At 37.9% G+C, this 9,276-nt stretch overlaps 1 pseudogene; it reads right to left on the reverse strand.

Moving 5' to 3' along the window:
* Positions 1 to 3,385: 3,385 nt before the first annotated feature.
* LOC102823105 lies at positions 3,386 to 3,913 on the reverse strand (annotated as a pseudogene).
* Positions 3,914 to 9,276: the final 5,363 nt, after the last annotated feature.

Below are 9,276 nucleotides of genomic sequence, written 5' to 3' on the forward strand. Positions count from 1 at the left end.
TTATGCTGTCTAAAGAAGGTATTTGAAATAAATAAATTATTTGTTTTGCAGAAATCTATCATTCATTCTCCAGCATCATTTCTATCACCAAGTCCAAATTTTCCAACTATTAGGCCTTCCTCTTTGCTTGAAAAATCTAGAAGAATCACCTAAAAACGATTCAAATTAGTAAACAGGTTAAGGAACACAAGATCAATATATACCATCAACATCAATAACAAATAACTTTCCCATGTACCTATAATGACCATTCAGAAATAAGTAGTTCAATTTAGGAGCAAGTATAGTTATTGTGCTAAGTGATGTAAAGTTGGTTCCACCTCATAGGCACCCTGTATAGGGTTTCTGAGGAATGACTGGTGAGTTTGAACCACCAACCTTGTGGTTCAAACCAAGCTCCTGGTTGAGTGCTTATCTTACAGTGCCATACCAGGACTGCTTAAGAGCAATTAGCATTCATCAATTTAGTTTGCAGTGTCATTTATTCCAACACACAAACACACACACATACAAACCAAGTGGATGAATCATAACATAAATTAACAAAATTAATAAAACATCAGAAAAAAGACTTTAATAAAATTTAGTGGTTGTAAATAACCTAAAATGTCCTCTTTTTTTTTGAAGAGTTCTTATTGTGAATTAAGTGAAAATTTACAGGGGAGAACATCAGTTTTACACTCATCTTAATCCTATCATATTTTGTTTCAATGTGATTATTACAATCCCCTCCATGCATCGTCATTCAACAGTATTTACTTCTATTCCTCTGTTTGCTTTTTTAATTGGATGCACACAAAAACAGTCAGGAATATATAATAATTTAATTAACCAAAGGGCATATTCTGCAACCCTGCCTCCTGACCACCCACACGCAGCCATTCTGTTTCCATGAGGCTAGAGTCCTCATCTGCTCTATTTCTCCATGTCGTCATCTCTGCCTCCATCTCTGATGTTGCTGCTTCTCTGGATAGGGTCCCACATTCTGCTCATATTCTTCTCCATTATGGTCCTAGGGTCCTCTCTTCCTGGAATGTGGGGTTAACTACTATGCTCTTTTTAGTGCAAAACTTCTACCTTTACAATTGTGACGGTTGTAATTAGTCATGATAAAAATTACTCACTATTGAATCATAAGAATCTTATTCCCATCTCCTTTCAACAGACCCATCTAGACAAGATGAAACTTATTCAGTAGGGATTCTCCCTTCCCCTGCACACTCTGAAACTAAACTCCCTCTTGAAAACTTATAAGCTAGTCACTTCATGCTTTTATAGCTCCTCATTTTAGGTAGCTGCTGTCTAAGTTGCTGGGCCCTATCAACCCTGTCTACAGAGGGTATAGGATTAATCCTTGATGTGAAGACTCCTTTACTCTCAGTTGATATTTGAAGCTACTACATCCATTAGTACAGGTCAAGTTCATCAAATTGTAGCAATTTACAATTATTTGCTTTATTGAAAATTTTTATTTATTTTTATTGTCTTCTCATGGAATTTTGATTGTCAAGTCATTAAGCTAGGTTAATTGGCTACTATATGAAAGTTTGAACATTCTTGTGCATCTCCCTTCACTTCATGTCATTTGGATTCTTCACTCTCAGCTCTAGCCTCCCATTACTATGTTCTTGTCCAGGGTTTCAGGAGTCCCCAGGTCTCACCATCCTTCAGACCAATCAGGCTTTCCTCTTCTCTCATCTCCAGGTTGACAGGAGTCTATGGAACATGATCAAATTCAGCTCTTATCTTCTTTGCTGCCTTTCCCCTGTTTGCACTCACCAATACACCAACATGGCTGCCAGCAATCTTACATGTCTGCTCAGGTGTTCCTGTTAAGTTTCAGTCTTGGATTGGGATTCTAAAGATTTCTTTAAAAAAAAAAGGATTACTGGTTATGAGACATGAATTAACCACTACAAGCCTGAGAGTAAAGGGCAGAGTATGGAATGGAAACATCCTCAATTGCTGACCTAGAAAAAGTCAACCATCATCTGGAAAACTGATGCTTACAGTTTTCTGGGATTCCCAAATTCCAATATTAGAACACTATCAGGAAAATGGTTCAACAATCAAGAGTGCTCATTACTTTGAGGTACTCACTAAAGAGCTGAAGCCTAAACTTCATATTAAATACAGAGGACTGCTAGCCAAGAGCATTGTGATCGTGAATGAAAATGCTTGTCTGCACACCTCTGCCCACACTGTTGACACTCTGCAAACGCTTCACTTTGAGGTGTTTAAGCATGCTCCCTATAGTCCTGATCTTGCTCCATAGGACTTTTACCTCCTTGGTACCCTGAAAGCAGTCCTTACAGGTTTAAGAGTCACCTCTAATGAAGAAATAAAAACAGCATTGCATTCATGGCTTGCAACTCAGCCTAAGTAATATTTTTTATATGGGAATATGACAGATTCATTGTTGACAGATGAGGAAAGTGTATGGAAAGGAAAGGAGATTATGTTAAAAAATGATGTATTCATTTATTTTAAAAGTTGAATGCTACAGTCAGAATGTAGATAATTTTTACTTAACTGCATATATATGTACATATATGTGCAAATATTTGTATATTGCACATATATATATACATATATATTCCCCCTTCTTGTGTATTGCCCCCCTCCCCAGCACCCAAACTATCCTGTTCCTCCCATCTTCTTTTGATGCTTCCTGCATCATTCAATATTTTGTCCTTTCATGTTCAACATGACAGCATTCAGTATTAGAAGTTGAAGGCTGAGCATTTTCCTCAGTTTTTTCAGTTTCAGACATGCTGATTGTGTTCTTCCCTTTTGATTTTCAAACTCTAGGTAATTGCACATTTCATTAAAATACTTGACTTTGTCTTCTTGAGCTTCCCTTTGAAATTTTCTGTTCAGCTTTTTTACTTCTTTATTTCTTCCATTTGCTATAGCTTTCTTATACTCAAGAGCAAATTTCAGTCTCACCTCACATCCACTTTAGTATTTTTTTACATTCCTCTCTTGAAAAAAACAATGTATTGTAAATTGAGTGAAGGTTTACAGATAAGATCATCAGCTTTATAATCAACAAATAATTCACTTTGTTTCATCTCAATGATTGCAATCCCTGCATGGTACAACAGTCATCTCACTTCTTCCCTGTGGCTCCTATTTCCCTTCCATCTACTTTCCCATCTCATCTTGCCATTGACCTTACGTACATATTGACCATTTGTTTTTTTTTTGCTGTAAAAGGGAGCTTTATTGTTTTCATTTGGTCCACGGCTCAGGAGAACGGGGGCTAAAAGGTGTTCACTATGCTGCCTCTCTGTCTGGGAAGCAAGGTTCAGGCAGAAGGGCTGAGGAGAGCAGGGGAATGCTGAAAGGCCCTTCACGGGTTGTGGGGCTCCACAGACTCTTCCTAGTCATGCTTGAGAGTGGGCCTCTCAAAGAGGTATTCACACAGCCCTGCCTGGGGACTGGCCACCCTACGAAGGTTGGTCAAGTGATCACCCATCTTCTTGATAATTTTTACCTCCTCATCAAGGAAATGGTTCTCCAAAAAATCACAGAGGTGGGGGTCTGTGTGGGTAGCACCCATGGCATGCAGATCTAGAAGAGACTGGTACAGGTTCTTCTCCAGGGCCAGGGCAGCTTCCATGGCATTCAGGGTTCTTTTCCACTCATCTTGGGAGTGCTTCTTCACATCCTAGAAGAGTGCGTGACCACCATGCTGATTTTACAGTTTCAAGAGACTCTCAGCACCCTTAAACTTCTCCTTCACCAACTCATGGAAGAAGTGCCCCACACCTTCGAAAGCCACATCATCACGATCGAAATAGAAGCCCAGAGAGAGGTAGGTGTAAGAGGCCCACAGATGTAGAGTAACCAGATGGTTGCTGCCGGCCTCTGCTTCAGCAGAATAATTCTGACAGATCTGAGAGCTCATGGTTGGTCGAATATTTGGAGCTAACCATAGAGACAAAAAAAAAACAGTGTTTAGCTGGTCCCGGTAACTGGGAATGCTCAAGAAGATGGTCCTGGAGAAGAGATTGAGCCTAAAGAAGTTGTTAGAGGTGGTCTGAGGCTAGAGTTGGGGGAGTCCCTGGATCTGTTCCATCCAAACACTGTTGAAGCAAGACACAGATCCACAGACTGCAGCATGATTCTGCCCATTTGATTTTCAATGACTGATCATTCCATCACTCATAGTGAGCAAATCTTACTATTGTTGTTCCCCTATATACCTATCTGCTGCTTAGCTAAAAGAGAGTCTGTTCCTTCCCAGACCAGAAAGTTGGTCAACGACCACAGTCTCTGGTTCCGCCAGTCTCTTTCTGACCAGGAAACCCAGGCTTTCCTGTCTTTTTAATATTTTTCTTTCTTCATGATATTCTTGATGTTATCCCATAACTCTTTTTGTCTTTGGTCATTAGTGTCTAATACATCAAATCTGTTCTTGAGAAGATATCTAAATTCAGGTAGCATTATATTCAACTTTATTTTAGCTCTCATGTACTTGTTATAATTTTCTTCAACTTCAGCCTGAATTTGCATATGTGACATTGGTGATTTGTTTCATAGTCTGTCCTTGGCCTTGTTTTGGCTGATGATACTGAGATCTCCACAGTCTCTTCCCACAGATATAGTCAATTTGATTCCTGTGTATTCTGTCTAATGAGATCTTTGTGTATAGTAGCCTTTTTCTGTTTTAAAAAGTGTGCTCTTGCAAAAATTTATCAATTTCAGACTGAAAAGTTGATAGAATTCTTCAATCTCATTATCACTGTTTTTAGAGTTCAGTGTATAAATTTGAATAACTGGTCTTCCTTGTAGATGTATGAGTATTATCCTATCACAGACAGCATTGTACTCCAAGATAGATCTTGAAATATTCTTTTTATGATGGGTTTAATAACATTCCTCTTCAATGTGACATTCCAGGCATAGTAAACTGTATGACAGCCTGATTAAAATGGCCAATAGCAGTTTATTTCAGCTCACTAAGGCCTAGGGTAATGATGTTTATGTGTTCCATTTCATTTTTGACAACTTTCAGTTTTCATAGATTCATATTTTGTGCATTTCGTGTTGCAATTATCAGTGTATGCATGCAGCTATTTCTCTTCACTTTGTGTTGTGCCCATCAGCAAATGAAGGTCTTAAAAGTTTTACTTAATTCATGTTATGATGGTCAACTCTGCTTTGAGGTAGCAGCTCTTCCCCAGAAACTTTTGGAGTGCCTTCCAAATTGAGAGGCTCATTTCAGGTAATTTATCTGGCATTGTTCTGAGGCTATTCATAAGATTTTCATTGGCTATCTATTCATAATTAGTCTTTTCATTTTTCTAGTCTGTTTTAGTCTGCACATTCTACTGAAATACAATGGGTAACCCTGGTGGTATTTAAAATACTAGTTGTAGAGCTTCCAGAATCACAGCAACATGCAAGCCACCATAGTACCACAAACAGACCAATGAGTGGTGTATTAAGACCCATACTGTCCTTATATGGTAGAGTAGTATTGTCCCCATAGGTTGATGCTGTGGGTTAATGCGCCAAACTGCAAAGCCATTTAAACTGCAAGGTCGGAGGTTCAAGCTTACCAGCTGTTCCTTGTAAACCCTATACAGGGTCGCTATGGGTCAGAATCGACTCAACGACACTTAACAACAACAACAGGGTTTCATAGGCAGCAATCTGGTGAGTCAAAGGTGGCGGGATGGGATTGGCATTAGGTCAAACTGCAGAAAGTGCAAGAAGTATGGTAATATCATCTGCTAATTTTCACCACTTCTTTCATATTTAAACAGAAATGAGTTGATTGACAATAAGTAAACTATAGGTTATAGACAATCTTTCAGTTGGGTAGCTTCTTGGGAGGCTAATATGAATTTATTTACCAGTGTTACAAACTTATTTACTAATGGAGGCCAGAATAGTAAATATATTTTTAATATTGTAGTTTGTCTTGTGAGAACTTCAAATAATATCAGTAAGACTGGTCTTTTCAATGTTAAAATAATTTGTGTTCTTTATACAGCTAACACTTTTTGATTTTTGACCCAAAATAATGGAAACAATAAGAGAGTTTTCAAACCTCTTTTGTAGTTTTGAGGTTCTTCTATTTGTTTTTATGTTTGTTTGTTTTTTCCCAATGAGAGATTATTAACCAATTGTCATCACAAATAAAACCTCCATTTCAAATTAAACCACTTGAAGTATAATAAAATAAGTTTGCCTCAAGGTGGAGCTGTTATATTTTCAAAAGAGAAAAGGATTTGCTGCACATTTGCCTTATTGGAGAATATTTTTATAATCCTGAGCAAAGGTGTTTGCTGTTTTTAATAAGAAATGGCAGAAAATTATCATTTCCCCTCCTCTTTTCTCTGCTATGCTAAAGACAGTGATTAATGTTAAAGTTACAGTAGAATAGATTTCCACGTAAGTCCCAATTTGTGACGCCACTGGCCCTTCAATCTGGAACATGCTCTAACAAGGATATTTGGCATCAAACATCTTTGGCATAGTAGCTTCATAGAGAATATGAACATGTTCACATAAAGACATCTTGCCTTTATCAGACCTTCTCAAAATGTGATCTTTTATCATTAGATGTTTGTGTGCAATTATCCTTTGTTGGCTTATTTAACATTATTTTAGACTAATTTCCAAATCAGTGGAAACAAAATCCTGATCTCATAATGAATCAAGTTTAAGGTCTTATGTTCTCTTTCTATTGAAAAATACCTTCTGAATGTTCAGCTTCAAGCATAGTCGAGCATGCCACAGTTTTTTTGTTTCTTTTTCCTTTTTTTTTGACTACACAAAATCAGTAGACCTATCAGTAGACAGCAACTGTTGAGTTAATGTAAATGTGTGACAGCAGAGTAAGAAAACATGATAAAACTATATTCATCCAATATAAGCAAAAATAACTCATAGTAGTTTTTAAAAAAAGTGCAGCTATCAAGAACTTTTATATTCACTTACTATAATTCTTTTGAACACAAGAATATAAAATGTAATTTTTGCTCCCAAAGTATAAATATCACAAATATCTCTTTGTCACAATATTTTGTATTTAATCTTGGGTTATTTTTTGTTAGATGCTATCAATTTGGCTTCAGTTCTGTCCAACAGATTGAAAGTCTATGGAGCAACTCTATGTACAATAGACCCAAACATAGCCCAGTCATGCACAATTCACACATTCATTGCTATGTTTGAACGCACTGTTGTAGCCGCCATGTTAATCGAGTATGATAGAGGTCTTCACCTTTTTTGCTGACTCTGTATTGCATCAGGCATGATGTCTTCTTCCAGGTACTGGTCCTTCCTGATAACATGTCCAAAGTACATGAGACTAAGTCTAGCTATCCTCATTTCTAAGAAGCATTCTGGCTGTACTTCTTTCAAAACAGATTTGCTTGTGCATTTGGCAGTCATATATTCAATATCCATTGCCTACATTATAACTCAAATGAATCAATTATTCTGCAGTCATGCTTATTTATGGTCCAGCTTTTGCATTCACATGAAGGAATTGAAAATATCAGAGCTTGACTCTGAACTATTTTAGTGACATATTTGATTTTTAACACTTGACTAGATCTTTTGAAGCACCCTTGCCCAATGCAGTATTTATTTGATTCCATTAACTGCTGCTTCAATGGACACTGATTGTAGATCCAAGTAAATGAAATCTGTGACAATTTAAAGCTCATTTCTGTTTATTGTGATTTGTTGTTGTTGTTAAGTGCCATCGAGTTGGTTCCAACCCACAGTGGCCCTATATAGGGTTTCCAAGGAGCAACTGGTGAGCTTGAACTGCAGACCTTGCAGTTCAAATGGCTTTGCATCTGACGCATTAACCCACAGTGCCACACCAGGATACAATTTATTAATTAAATTGTGAGGATTTTTGTTTTCTTTATGTTGAGGTATATTCTGTACTGAAGACTATATAGTTCTTTGATTTTCATCAGTAAGAGTTTCAAGTCTTCTTCAATTTCAGCAAGCATGTATATTGTGGTTGTTAATGAGTCTTCCTCCAATCCGAATTCTGAGTTCTTCTGCATATTGTCCAGTTTCTCATATTATTTGGTCAGCGTACAGACTGAATAACTATGGTGAAAGGATACAGCCATGATGCACACCTTTCTCTTGTTCTTTTGAAATGACTGCCTCTTGGTCTATGTACAGGTTCCTCATGCTAGCCATAATTTGTTACTGATCTACAAAGTTCGATACCTTTGTACAGTAAATAAAACACAGGTATTCTTGCTGTTATTTTCTTCTTTCAGCTAAAATCTATCTGATACCAGCAATTATATCCCTGATCCCATAGCCTACTCTGAATTGAGCTTGAATTTTTGGCAATTCCCTGTTGATGTACTGCTGAAACTGATTTGGAATTATCTATAGCAAAACTTTACTTGGCATGATATTAATGGTTACAAAGAATGTGTCAACCATCCCTCCAACAGAACACTCTATTTCTCAGCTGGGTTAAAACATTTCATTGAAATGGCCACACAGAATTCAGACACCATACTCATAGTTATGTGGTATATTAAGGAAGTTAACAGGGCAGAAATTGTCCAGGACACAATTATTTCAGTTAGGTTTGTCTCTCCTCAGTTGTGCCCACAGGCTGGCCTCTCTTAAAAGCTCTTCTGGGGCTACTGCTGAGTGCCTAGAGGACATATCATTTGCCATAAGACTCAGCCTGAACACACTTGGCTCTAGTTCCATGGATCACCAAGCCTATCTTCCCCAGTTAAGTACTTCTTCTTGTTGTTAAGTACTGCCAAATCCATTCCCACCCATAGTGACCCTGTATAGGGTTTCCAAGGAGCAACTGGTAAGTTTGAACTGTTGACCTTGTGGTTCAAACTGACTTTGCAGTCCAGTACATTAACTCAAAGTGCCACATTAGGACTCCAATTAAGTGCTTGAAGGCACCCAGTTCTTCTAGCTAGCATCCTGCCGAAAGTCACTCAGCTTTACTCGTTCCATGGGCTGGTAAGCCCATCAGTCTCTCTTGTGGTCAGGCTCTTGGTTCCACTACTGTTATTCCTCTGCCACTCCTTTGGTGTCAGATTTCTATTCCTGGGTCAAAGAGGTAACATGTGGATTTCAGAGTTCAAAGGACACACTCCACTCCTGACTCTTCTTGATGGTAGTGAGATTCCCCCTCTTGCTTCTAAGATGGCTCATTTTATACCCATGTTAGAGTTACGTATGTTTACAGTCACAATAAACTCTGTTAACATCCACAGGTGAATCATGCAATCTGTCAGTATTTTT

Source organism: Chrysochloris asiatica, unplaced genomic scaffold (genome assembly GCF_000296735.1).
Source record: "Chrysochloris asiatica unplaced genomic scaffold, ChrAsi1.0 scaffold00112, whole genome shotgun sequence".
In the NCBI taxonomy this organism is placed as follows: domain Eukaryota; kingdom Metazoa; phylum Chordata; class Mammalia; order Afrosoricida; family Chrysochloridae; genus Chrysochloris; species Chrysochloris asiatica.